This window comes from Pseudopodoces humilis, chromosome 5 (assembly GCF_049639895.1).
Source record: "Pseudopodoces humilis isolate 2021_Gansu_Grassland_sample_001 chromosome 5, ASM4963989v1, whole genome shotgun sequence".
In the NCBI taxonomy this organism is placed as follows: domain Eukaryota; kingdom Metazoa; phylum Chordata; class Aves; order Passeriformes; family Paridae; genus Pseudopodoces; species Pseudopodoces humilis.
The window spans coordinates 25,447,821-25,461,172 of NC_142204.1; the positions used below are offsets into that span (position 1 = coordinate 25,447,821).

Here is a 13,352-nt window from a genome sequence, read left to right on the forward strand (position 1 = left end):
CTCTCTCCAGTACTATTTCATTACTACAGTCCTACATGGGAACTCCAACGTGCTCTCAGCATTTCAGATCTGAGGACAAACAGGAGCCCAAAACAGCTGCTTTTTTTACTTTGTGCATTCATTCACACCCCAAAGGGCAGCTGGAGCAATGCTGGAGTCAGCTACAACACCTGGATCTTTACTAGAGCAACATCACAAGAGCAGATAAGATGCCCCCAGACAGGGCAGGCTGCATGAAATTTCAGCAAAATGATCAAGGAAGAGACCAGCGTACAGGAACGCCCACCATCATGAGGAGAAGAATCACCCATTACAAGCACAGTAAAAGATTTGCCAGAAGAACAACAATAACAAAACCAAACCAAAACAAAACCCAAAAAAATCAGCAAGTATTTACATGAGAAGAGAAAGAGATGTAGGTGGAAGACAAATCTGCCAGGATATATATCTCTATCCAGGAGGAGTGAAAAAAAGGGAGACTGCAGAGATGAAACCCCAGACAGCCCATCAGCCCATGCATCTCTACACATTCCCCAGCTAATACACACTACATCAATCAGAACAATGGCAGCTCCAGAGAAGACCCCGATTATCCAAGCTCCTTCACTAACATCTTCCCCAGAGGCTGCATGCATGTGCAAAGGAATGGAAAAAACCCATACCTCTCAATGAGATTACTTCCAGCGTTTTCTGCATTGCTCCCACTCTTACAAATGTGTCTTTTAAAAATATATTGCAGCTGGCTTATAAATGTGTCAGTTTAAAAAAACCCCAAACATAGCCTTGAAAACAAAGACACTTTGTACTCATCATATTCAGTGCCATCATTATTTAATATCAATGCACTGATTCTTTCTTTTATTCACTCCATCCTTGTGAGAATTTACATCCCACTGTTAGAGCTACCCAGTGTATAATCTTACCATGCAACGCAACACAACCCTACAATAACCTTTCTTTCCCCATGTCTTCTGCTACCAATGAGAAGAATTTAGGTTTAAATGCTTCAAAAACCCAACCCAACTACAGTGCAGCATGAAATAAATCTCTTAACTCTCAAAGCTGGAGCAAATTCCCTCATCCCTCCTATGACTTTCCTTATTTGAAAATGGCTGCACAAACGTTTCCAATTTGTGCACCACACCAATTGCAACCTGTCCCTCTCGCCAAGTACAGCTGCAGGGTCAGTCCACACATGCACAGGCTCACTGCATCCTGCTGCCTCTGGTACACTGCTCTTCACTGACATCATCTCCACCTTCATGCTGTAGAAAATTCACCAGACAGGCACTGCTTCTGCTCCTTTGGCCATAAGGCAATGGCTGTAGGCCAACAGATGCCCCCATTTCATCTCCAAATGTACGCTCCAACCTGCACTGTGCCCCTGCTAAACTGATGCTTGGGCATGTGTCTCACTGGGGACACGTCCTCCCTGCAGCCAGCACAGGCTAATGCAGATACAACCAAAACATCAGTGGCAAAGCCAAGGCAGAAACACCAGCCCTGCCAGCCAGCAGAAGTGAAGTTTGCCTTGGCCAGCTCCCATGGAGCCTGAGCTTCATCTCACCCCTGGGCTTCATCACATCCCTGGAGCAAGATGGCACCATTCTATAATACCATAGCAATGTCCTGCAAGGCCTTCCCAATTTCTGCTAGTGTCTGAAAATTAACTAGACAGTAGCACTTGGAACAACTGCAAGCCACAGTTGGGAGAAGGAGAGACTTCCTCCTGGTGCCATGGTACCCAGCTCTGGACCTGGCTCATCATGGCACGCAGAAAATTCTCCAGACTTTTCCTCTCCTTGTCATTTACTCCAGACCACCTGGTCCCACCAGCTCCAGGGTCTCGGTCCAAACAGCCACCATCACCAGGTTTGGGGAAGCTCTTTTACAAACTTGGCTTACAGCTATCCCACCAGGCAGTTTCCTTTTGCCCTCTCATAAAGAATGATTACAGTTACTATTTTTTGAGCCTCTTAATAATAATACATGAGCCTAATAATAACAACAATAATAATTCTTAGGCCCACAGCAATGGGGTCTCATGAACTACAGTATGTCTCCATTTGTAGAGGCAGTGAAACTCAACCTCTCCCCCTTTTTTCCCCCTTTTGAAAATACTGCTTGAGAATGAAGTTGGCATCTGGAGGCACATGAGTATATCTGAAGGACAGAAGAGGTGCAGGGGGGAAGGGAGGGATCTGAAAAGGAAAGCTGAAGGCGAGGCTTCACATTACAACTGAACCAGGCTAATAGGTCACTGCTGCCAAAAAAACGGGGCCCCATTTTCACCTTTCTTTCATTCCTTACCTTTCACTGCTGGCAAAACAAATCTCGCCCCTCCTTAGTGGCAGCTCTGATACGAGCCTGAACCTGGTGAACAGGTTCAGCTCTCTGTCCCAGGAGAAAACAATTCACTTTCTTATGGTTTTGGACAGATCAGCTTTCCAAAAGCTGAACAAGCTGTATCCACAAGGCAAGGAACATGGCCACAGAGCCAGGAGCAAGGCATGATCACCCCTCTTAGGAGGAGCAAGTGGTTAGATTGGGTCAGCCACAGCAAGAAAATCCATCCTAACCCACATGGAATTGCAGCTTCATTCAACAAGGATACTGGTCAGCACAAAACAAGCAGCCTAGCTGAAAAGTCTGCAATAGAGGTGTTTGCTAATAATCTTAAAACAGGTAGTTTTACCTATTATTAAGGTGTCCATACCAGTAGCATTTATGAAGGCAGTCACGCAGATAAAAAACAACACTAAAACTGAGCAGACCCAAATCAGACAGAAATACAAGAGGTACTGCAGGATTTCCAAAAATAATCTCCCCTATTTCTAAATTGGACTCTGTTATTATCAAACAAGATGGCTGCCTTCATCACTCTATTAAAGAAATGTCTGTTTTCATTACAAACTTAACAGTTAGTTTCAGGGTGCATTTTTCTTTTCCCATTAGCTTCTACATCATCATATGAACAAAAATTATGCTTTTCTTTTATTAAAAAAAAAAACAAGCCCATATTAACTCCACTGTCTATTTCTCTCCACCTCCTCCTCTGCTCAATTACTAGAAGCAATTTGCAGACAATAAATGTAACTTCACAGCTGCCTGTATGAAGTATTCCCTTCATTTTATAGATGAGGTTACAGGCTATAGAGAAATTAATATCAGCAAGGTCTACTTCAAAGCTGGATAAGCAAGAGGAACAGATGCACTCTTAAAGAATACAGATCATGACTGTACTCTAGTAAAACCAGTAATAAAGGATTAAGAATGTTGCCAGTTGGATATAAATTCTTTGAATGTATCTGCTTAAACACAGCAACAAACAAAAGCTTGCTTTGAGGTTTTGCTTGGGTTTATTCTGTTATTATTAGGAATAACATTATGAGATTTCAGATATACCGCTCACAGACCAAACATGCTCGCTTTACTAGTAAACACAGCTTAACTGCTTACCTCACCGACTCAAAGAGGGTCTCTTCCCAGTTGGTGCATGAGGCTAGAAACTCTGTATATAATTTTAATCGATACAGATAAGCAAGACAGGAAAGAGTTGCCGTGTTTTCTGACATGCCCTCATGGGCTTTGGCAGGGTTAGGAGAAGCAAGAACCCGTGCCTGTTGTTATAGTTGCCAGTCGTGACTGTGAAAAAGCACTGGGAGTAGCAACACTAAAGGGGAAAAAAAAAATCCAAAGGTGTAGTTTTGTGCAGGCACTCTTCTGATGATAACTGCTCCTTAAGGCTTAATAAAAATGCACAGCCAACTTGTCTTCTTCCACACGTTATCAGAGCTCAGAAATAGCACCTGAGTCTAGTTATACAACTCAGCAGGCACAGCTTCTCCTAGGAAGCAACCACCACTGGCATGCAGGTACTCCAAAGGCTGAGTCATCTCAACAGGCCCTTCAAGGGAAAATAATCCTATTAAAAATTGGTGTGTTGGCATTGAAGGCAAAAAGGAGTGTTAATTTTGGCAGTTAATTACACGGCTTCCATCCATTTTCTACCAAACCTAACACCTATAGGTTAGTAAATTCACCACGCTCCTCCATCCAACCCCAAGGTCCTTTCTTGACCCTAATCCCCTCTTTAGCCAGCAACTACCTGTCATTGCCCATGTTTCCTTATCCCTGACTAACACAAACTAGTATTTGTACAATCACAGAGCTTGAAAAACCAATTTAGGACTTAGACCTTCATTTCTAGCCTGCATATAAATTCACCTGAGGACAGGCTACAGCACTCCCCCCCTCTCCTAAACTCTTCCAAGGGGTGGACTGAGAAACAAACCAGTGGCTTAGGTCGAGAATTTTACTTTTGAGACTGGCAGATCTGTTGTGGAGACTGATCCACTGATATTTTTCTAATATAAGAAACATATAAAATGCCTAGAATTTGATATCTGCTTTTTAATTAAATTGAAATAAGTAAATCATAGCCTGTTGCCATGGAGAATGAACAGACACAGCCTCTTGACTCCAGGGCAGGATCAAGCAGGAGAGGCAGACAAGGCTGTGAAATTAAAAACACCTATTTTAAAGCAAATGGTCTTGATAATTAGCAAAAAACGTGGCATAGGGAAATAATATAACCATATGGCAGGAAGTGGTTTTCAAGGTGAACTACAAAGCTGTTTTAAATAAATGAATAAACTGCTGGAGCTGCTGGGTCACCCACAGAATCATATATGCAGGATTAAACGTGATTTGAAAAATACACTGAATAATAGCAATTAGCTCTTTCACTTTTCCTACCTACAGCCTGCATCTGTGTCTGTTCTTATTTTTAAGGGCTTGTTTCCAGCAATTAATGCTTGCACCTATTTGCAGTTACCAGAGGGCCATCAAATTCAGATATTTTCAAAAGCCTTGCAGTTTATCCTGAAGCTAGAACCAAGCTTATGGGACATAAAACCTTTTATTTATTATTCAGTATCACCACACAATCCTGGTCAGGTCATCAGACATTAATAATCATTCCTCAATCCGTGCATCCTTGTTATGACTTCCATGACAAAGTGACTTTGGAGGGAATTTGCCCTCCACAGACCATGTGCCCAATCCTGTGCTACACCTCTGAAGAAGCACAGCTCAGAGAGAGTCAAAAGGTAACCCTGGTTTATCAGTGGGAGGCTGATAGCACATCCACACTTGGCTGGTGGACAAGAGCCTTGCATGCTCCCTTCCCAGCTTGTCTGGAGCACAGGACATCAAAATATTCCACCCCTTTTAAGATACTTTAGGTCTGCTCATATTTAAAAGGGCTGCAGCAAGGAAACTCGCTCATCACCTTTTTGAGCCCAGCCAGGGCAAATCTGAGCAAGACTGTCTAACAATTTCCAGCGAGCATGTGGCCAAAGTGCATCAAATTCATAACAGCTTAAAATACTTGAAATAAACTGTACCTGATGACTCAGTTTCAAAAATGTGCTGTACATTCTTTTAAAGGGAAGGGACAGATGAACTTTCACTTCAAACCTCCCATCCACTCCAGAGAAAAATCCAGCCTTTTCTCCTATTCCGTGAAGACACAAGTTGTCATCCACAATCATGTGGTCTTCCACAGCAGTTAATGACCCACATGAAACAAACTCTCAGGGTCTCAGATCAGACCCTTGTAACACAGCTAGTTGGTTACATTAAAAACCAGTCACATTCTCAGCCCACAGCAGCACAACTTGAGCTGGCCATTGACAAGTTACCTTCTGTTTTCCACCATGACCAAGAAACTCACGTAAAGTGAGGAGAGTTGGACAGAAATCTTGAGAAAAGAAGGAGTTCTGGAAAAATGCACAATTAAAATTAGTATTCTCTGTTTTCACAGTTTTTCCCAGCTTTGGAACATTTGCTGCTGTAGCTGAAGTCACACTGCTTAAGATGTTCGGCTTCCATTAAAAATAAACTCCAAGTCCAAGTCTGCATGAAGATAGGCATAAACTTGCAAATGTGGTTCACCCTGAAGGACACCAATTCCTTAAAAATGCTGGGGTGGGGGCAGCACATGTGGGTTAATTCATAGTTTTTGAACAGCCAAGGCAAACAGCAGTTTCTGCCCAACTTCTTCGCTCACGCACCCCATTTCTTTCCAAACCCTGCAGCGAGAGGAGCTATGAAACACCTCAGGACACATCAACTGCACTGGAAGGTGCTATACACCCTTGGCTTCCTCACTGCCCAGCACCTTCCCTGGCATGCCAAAATTTTCCTACTGCTTGAACCATAGTCCTGCAATACCACTCAAATGCAAATGGCTTTGCCAGAAACTGCTTCTGCCCTCACGGGCACCTGGCACATAGAGGGCTGTAGGTAGCTTGTTTCTCCTCACCTCGTAGTTCTACTTGTGTTTAATTTTGACTTGAAGAGATTTAAGACTATTATAAAGGCTGACCAAGCATCTCCCTTTGAAAGGGAACTGCATTTTCCTCTCCATCCACACAAGCCAAGATAACCACGCAGAGGAAGACTTCTGCCCAGGGACACTCCCAGTCCGACAGAGCCAGAGTTTAGGGGCACCTCCATTAAAACTCAAGCCAGTGGCCATTTGGCATAAGAAGGAAGATGCTAACCATGCTCAGGAGAGATTATTTTCACATCACAGTATACTGGGTCACAAGCCAAAAATAAGATTTTAAAAAACCGACAACATAAAAATACCCACAAAACAACAACAACAAAAACACACACAACAACTACCCAAAAAAACCCCACTTAAAGAACAACCAAAACCAAACAAAAAACCCCCACACCATCCCTCACACTGCTCCTTTCAGCAGCATCACACTGAACCATACACACAATAGAGGGGCCAAGCACCCTGCCCAGGCTGTCCACAGCTGCTCATTCCCATCACCCGTGCCACCCTGCCAGCTCCCTGCAAGCCCCTCCCGCACCCCCAGCAAACATCCCCAGGACCGCCTTCACCCACCCACAAACTTCGCCCGACATCTATGCTCCCGGGGACCCTTGCAAGCCCCACAACCCGGACAGAAGGCTTCCCAAACAAGCGGAGGTCTCAGCCACCAGCCTTGCTGGGGTATTTTTCCCCCCGGCGGTGTGGCTGCCCGGGCTCCCAGCGGGAATTTCCAGCCCTAAACCTCGGCGGCTCGAGGAGCGTGTGGCACACGTGCGCTCCCGCCGCTGTCAACAACTTCCAGCCACTGTCCCAATGGGCAAGTCCCGGGGGGCAGGGAGCTGCATACCAGCCCGGCAGTAATCTGGCTTGGGAAAGGACACTCGTAAGCAGGACAATGCTTTAACAAAAATAAAGATCACCTTAATATTATCCTTAACAGCCAGAAAGGTCAGGACGTGGAGGTCCATAAGGGGGGAGGGGAGGGAGATAGGTAAGAGATGGGTTAGGGGAGGGGAAGGAGGGGGGTAGCAACGCACAAACCCCCACAGTTTTAACTGTTTGACTGCCGTGAAAAACGAAATAACATGAAGGAACCGGAGACTAACGAGACGGACAGACCTCCACGCGCGGGGACTGCCCGAGTCCCCGCCCGCCCTTCACACGCGGGAAGGCGGCGGAGGGACCCGAGGGAGGGAGGGAGGGTGTGGAAAGGAAATAACACCCCCAGCAAACGCCGCACACACCGGGGTCACACACACACACACGCACACACCCACCCCCCCCCCGCCGCTGCCGCTTACCTGTGCGGGCCGGCGGCCCTCAGGGTCCCATGGCAGCCCCGTCCCGCCCCGCCCCGCCCCGTCCCGCGGCGGGCACAGGAGCTCCCGAGTCTTTGTTGCGCGGAGGGGAACGGGAACGGGAGCGGGTCCTGTCAGCTCATGTGACGCGGCGGGCTCGGTCTCCGCTGCCCCTCCTTGCTGCTCTCCCCTGCCCGCCCTCCGCCGGCCCTCGGCGCAGGCCCCGCAGCCGGGCGCGGGTCTCAGGCCCGACTGGCGGCTGGCAGAGCGGCGGCGGCGGGGGAGGAGGAGCCGGCGGCGGGGCGGGCTCGGCGGCGGGGCCGGGCTCGGAGGGCTCTGGCAGCGGAGCGCTGCCTGCCTGGAGCGGGAGGCGGCGGGGCCGGGAGGGCCGTCCTGCCCGCCGCGCCAGACCCCCGCTCTGGGAGTGGTAACGCGGAGCCCCGAGCAGGGAGCTTGTTCCCCTCCTGCGGCTGCTGGCCGTGCGCTTGGGGCCCTGATGCACAGGCCCGGGCCTGCCGCAGCAGCCAGGAAAGTAAATAAAAACGTAATTATGTGCTTTCTAGTTGGGGCTCGCAATGAAAGAGAGGAAAACCTCTCGTTTTCTCGAGAAGAGATCTGAGAAATAGCAGTAGTGGATCAAATCAGCATCCTGCCTTTGACAGTTCTGAACAGACAAAACCCTAGTAGTCGGCTACAAGAAACAGACCCTGACGCTGTCCCAGAAGACTCCCCCCATGACCATGATCCTGTGGTCAGGCCAGGCACTTCCCAATAGCTAGGGTCTTCGTATTTAACAGCTCCCAAAGGGTTTGGATTTTCTTAATACATTCGGTATTTTTGGTCTTGAACCATTTGAAATTCTTGTGTCTGCTCCAGCATGCAGCAAGCATTCAGCTTTCTTCTTCAGAGAGCATTTAGTAATTTCCTTTTGTTTGCCAAACTCTAAGTAGGGGGCAGAGAGAGATTACCTTCCTGCAGATCTTTAAAACCCCAATATGCCATTTTTCTTTACAATCCAAGAATGAAAAACAACACCACCAAGCTGGGCCTTGTAGAGGAAACACAGGTGACATTTCTATCAAAAATGCAGACAGCTCAGAAAAGCTCAGACTCCTCATCATATACAACCACCAATTCAATGAGCAGCTTCCCTGCCATGCCAACATTGCTCTTCCATGGGCATCAGCTTCCTAGACACCACAGCCGACATTAAAAATGCAACCCCCCCAAAAGCCAGCACCTATGTGAGAACCTACAGACCATCAAACTTGCCCTATAAAGAAGATGCAATAAGACCAGCAGCCATTCACAACACAACAAAAGGCTGTGAGATTCAGCCAGTCCTGCAGACACTGTTACTCCTGCTCTGAGGGGAACACCGGCAATCTACTTTATACACAAAGGTCACTCTTTCATAAAATATATACAAATTTACTACAATAAAGATATGACAGCAAAACCAGCAATTTTGGAAAATAACTTTTCAAGGAATCAAGGTTTATTTGGTGTTTGTCTAATGCTACCAAAATTAACAGGGCCTGGCAAAGTTTCTAACCACATTAGCTTTCTGCCAATCTGTTTTTCTGCTTTTTATTTTAGTCTCTGCTGTAGCATTCTCCCCTGCAACCACGTGCTCCTGCTGATGATAATACTCCATGCTAAAATCCACATAAAATAATCTCTTAAACTACTGGCTCTGAAAGAGTGTTTTTCCCCCATGTCCCTCCTCCTAACCTTCAGGCTCTCCCTTTTGCAACTCTTTACAGGAAGCAAATCCACAGAGGCAAACATAAAAAATAGAACCAGATACCACCAGAGCATCAAATATGAAATACATCAGTACCACTCCACAGACAGGATAATCAATGCCCTTCCTGCCATAGCAAACCTGCCGAAATTCTTTGTTCCTGCATGTACTTGTCCCAAATCTCTACAGTTCATCATTTCATCCAGCACATGAGATACCCCTACAGAAACCATGTGAATGAAACTAAATAATTGCTGTCTCACAAGCACATAGTCAGACAGTAAAGGACGTTAGGAGAGTATTTGTCAGACAGCAACAACATGAACACCTCACTCCTTACCCCAGAAGAGACCAAAACCTTCCCAAAAGCTAAAGCTTGGCATTAAAACTTATAATCCCTTGATACTAAAGCTATGGATTTAAGGGAGATGTTGCCTGCCTAGTCTGTTATGGCCTCCCTGCTGACCTCTCCTTTGTCACCGCAAAAACAGCCCTCTTTTGCTAGAGATCCATGAGAAAACCAGCACCTGTCAGTCACTGCTGTTTACACCCCTTTCCACTTCATAGGTGCTCCTTTTATTTTTTTCTCAAGTGGTCCAATTGATTAATATAATTAGATTAAGCTAAGAGCAATTGCATCTAACCTGTAGTTAGCTTGAATATTGCTGCTTTCTGTCAGATCTGATAAAAAGACCCTGAGCCCAATAGCTTGTTTGCTTTTTCTAGCTCTATCAGTTGATCTAATACAAGATATTACCTTTCACCACAAACCTTGCTTCCCTAGGATCTTTAGACCATCATGGCTACAATACCATTTTAATGTTTTGCCTTAACCGATTCTTCCATATTCTCTTATCTATGAAGTAGACTATGATAAAATGTATTCCCTTCTGTATCAGTTCTTACACTGCTTTCATAAACATAATATCCAAGTACCTTCCAAGACTGCATTAGCTGATCTGACTACCATCTGTCATACAAAGGGGTTTGGTTTTCTTTCTTTCTTTCTTTTTTCCTTTTTTTTTTTTAAATGATGCAGAGAGCAAAGTTTTGGTTTCATGATGGTTTCATCCCCTTTCCTCTATTTATGTTGCTCTGTGTTTATACCACAGAAAATGAGGACAATGGCAGTTTATGTGATAGATAGACCTTATTTCCCAAGGAAGCTAATTTCAGAGTGTTGCACCACCCACAGAAACAGTCTCCCGCACAAAGCAACATTTTACTATGTCATTCCCCACCAAAGAAAAGCTAATCCATATTCTTGACATTTGGGACAGAAACTTCCTAAGGAAAGAACAGCATTTTCCTTTTCCAGAAAAAGAGTTTCAACCTGTGATTCTCAGTATGGGACGTTCAAACAGATTGTGGCAGATTATTAACATACAGGCCAGCGCTCTATACAGTTATAAATAGGAAAATCTGGAAACCAAAGAGAGTAACACGCCTTTTAATTGCTGAGGCAGATTATCATAGGACAGCTTGGAAGGGAAATGGCGGAGACAGACTATTTCATGCTTAAAAAATAGAGGGAATTTACTTATGTGTAAGGAATCACACTGCTGTTCCCCAACGAGGAACCTTGAATGATCCCACATGTCTACAAAGGCAGTAGGTACAACATACAAGCTACTGAATGACAGAAACCGAGGTGAAGAGAGGAATCATCTGTGCTCAGACACTGAAAGCAGAAATGCCAGAAGACCTCGGGGAGACAGTAGACAGCAGATTTAATATGTTTTTGCAATGTGATATGGCAGCAAAAATCATGCAGTTAATTTAATTTGGGGTTGTAAAGGCAGAGACCTCTTCTCAGAGATACAGGCAATAGTCCCATTTTTTAATATAGTAGTGAGACCGCAGTTCGAAGACATGTTTAGTTCTGGACAACACAGTGCTAGCTAGATGTCAACAACTTGGAGGGAAATAAAAAAAGAGGAACATAAAAAGCTGGAAGGGATTACAGCATGTGTAGGTTGGCCAAATAACAACTGTGAAGAGCATCACGGGAATTGCAGATGAGAACTTCAGGGGCGCAGAAGCACCAGGGAGTGAGAAAGACTGTTTAGGGTTGTCTGAGTGAGTATAAATGGTATAAAGTAAATTAAGTAAAGGAAACATTAATCTACAAGACTGCAAGATAGCATCCCACAGGAGCTACCATCACCTGATTCACACAAGACTATGGAACAAAGCACACAAGAAATCACTAAAGAAACCCTGACTGCAGGAAAGGATTACATGAGGAAAATATGCCTTTGGGACCATTTAACTGCTCACTGACTGGGACATCTGCAGAGCAATAGGTCTCAGCCCAGTACATGGAAATCTCTCTCCTCCACACCATTGCTGGAGGCACTTGTAGACCAAAATAACCATATGGGTAACCATGGATGGAGTCTTGTATTCAGAGGGGCTGCAGGGGGGAAGGTCTATTGTCAGAATTTCCCCCTTTTTATCACTATGATTTCCTTGAGATGTCACTGTCTCAACATCTGGAAAAAAAAAAGCCAGCAGTGATGTTTTAATATACATTCATTTGGATTACACAGACCTTTGAATAGATGTCTTGGACAGCCCTAACCTCTTCCGAGGTCTGTGGCAGATATAGCAGTTAATTAGAATGAAAAAAAAAAATCTTTACTATTCCATAATTAGAAGGATGAGACCAAGATAAGATGTAACACAGGAAAGCTTTCACCCATAACACCTTTACATCACATTGTGCCATCATATATTCTACCCTGCCTGTCATACAGAAAAGGATACCTGACAGTATAATATATCGCTTCAAAGCAAGGGCTGATACACCATGTCACTACTCAGTCCAGATGTGCCACACACTCATTGCTGGGGGGAAATAAAAATAGGGAAAAAAAAAAAAGAAAGCCCAAACAATTTTATAAATGTTCTATAGGGAGTCTGAATGTCTTTTTTTTTTTTTTTAAATTTGGTCTATATTTTTTTAACACCACCCTTTAGGGAGGCATGTGCTGCAATCATTATCAGTTCATCCATACACAAAGCACACAAAGGTATAGTCCCCCTTAAGTGTTGACCTTAAATTGTCTTTCTCTACATAGAAATGTCACGATCTTCATGACGAAAACCTTTCTGCTTATTTATGTAATTGAAAAACATGGTCTAACACACACAAATATACAGCAAATGCAAGTGTACTAATATTTGATATAATCTTGTAAGGAATTGCTGAAGCATATGCTAAAATTAATTCATCACCCCCCCTAGTTTATCACAAACCTGTGACTGTTTTGTTTGCACTCTGCTTAATGGTCCATCTTTCTCAGGACAACATATGTTACAAATCTTTGTAATTTCATGCTCTTACCTTGCAGACCATGCCTAAACAAAAGGAAAAAAATAAGAAAAATGAAGCATTTTCTCCTTTCTTTTAAATGTAGCTCTCGTCTAAATGCTCGGACAGGCACTGTCAGCTCTGAAAATTCAAGATTAATCAAGCAATTAAGAATTGATATCTAGTGACTTATAATAACTGGAAATGAGAGATGCTGGATTTATTTTTGCTCTGCAAGAACCCAAAATAGCTAACCTGATTTTTATGGACAGCAGGATTTTAAATATTTGGGGAGAACAGTTAGAATTTCTTCTATTAAAGTGGTTCCTTCAGAACCTCCATCTACCTTCTGCACATTCTTTAGCAAAAGGCCAGTCTGTATAGAGGGCCATGCTGGAAGAGCAGCTTATGTCAGATTCACACCCTGCCTTCACCTGAATGAGTCTGAAAGTGTACAGAAATCCTAAGAGCAGGAGCCAAGATGAAGTTTTGCTTTCTCTCTGCCATGTGCCAGCACAGCATTGCACTGCTTGAATAAACAACCCAACTGAGCAGGAATTACATCACTTCAAAACTGTGGTTTCCTTTAGACATTAAAAAGAATGGCAAGCATTTCCATTCACATAATTATCAGCA

The 13,352-nt window shown here is 44.4% G+C and overlaps 1 protein-coding gene across 4 annotated transcripts in view; it reads right to left on the reverse strand.

Annotated features, from left to right (window-relative positions):
• The window catches only part of TCF20 (transcription factor 20), a 129,525-nt gene extending 121,630 nt beyond the window's left edge, over positions 1-7,895 (reverse strand). For all 4 annotated transcript variants that reach the window (XM_088055433.1, XM_014256664.2, XM_005527681.3 and 1 more), the window contains exon 1: positions 7,657-7,895. The gene's annotated coding sequence lies outside the window, so the exon portion shown is untranslated. The remainder of the gene's footprint in view (positions 1-7,656) is intronic.
• Positions 7,896-13,352: the final 5,457 nt, after the last annotated feature.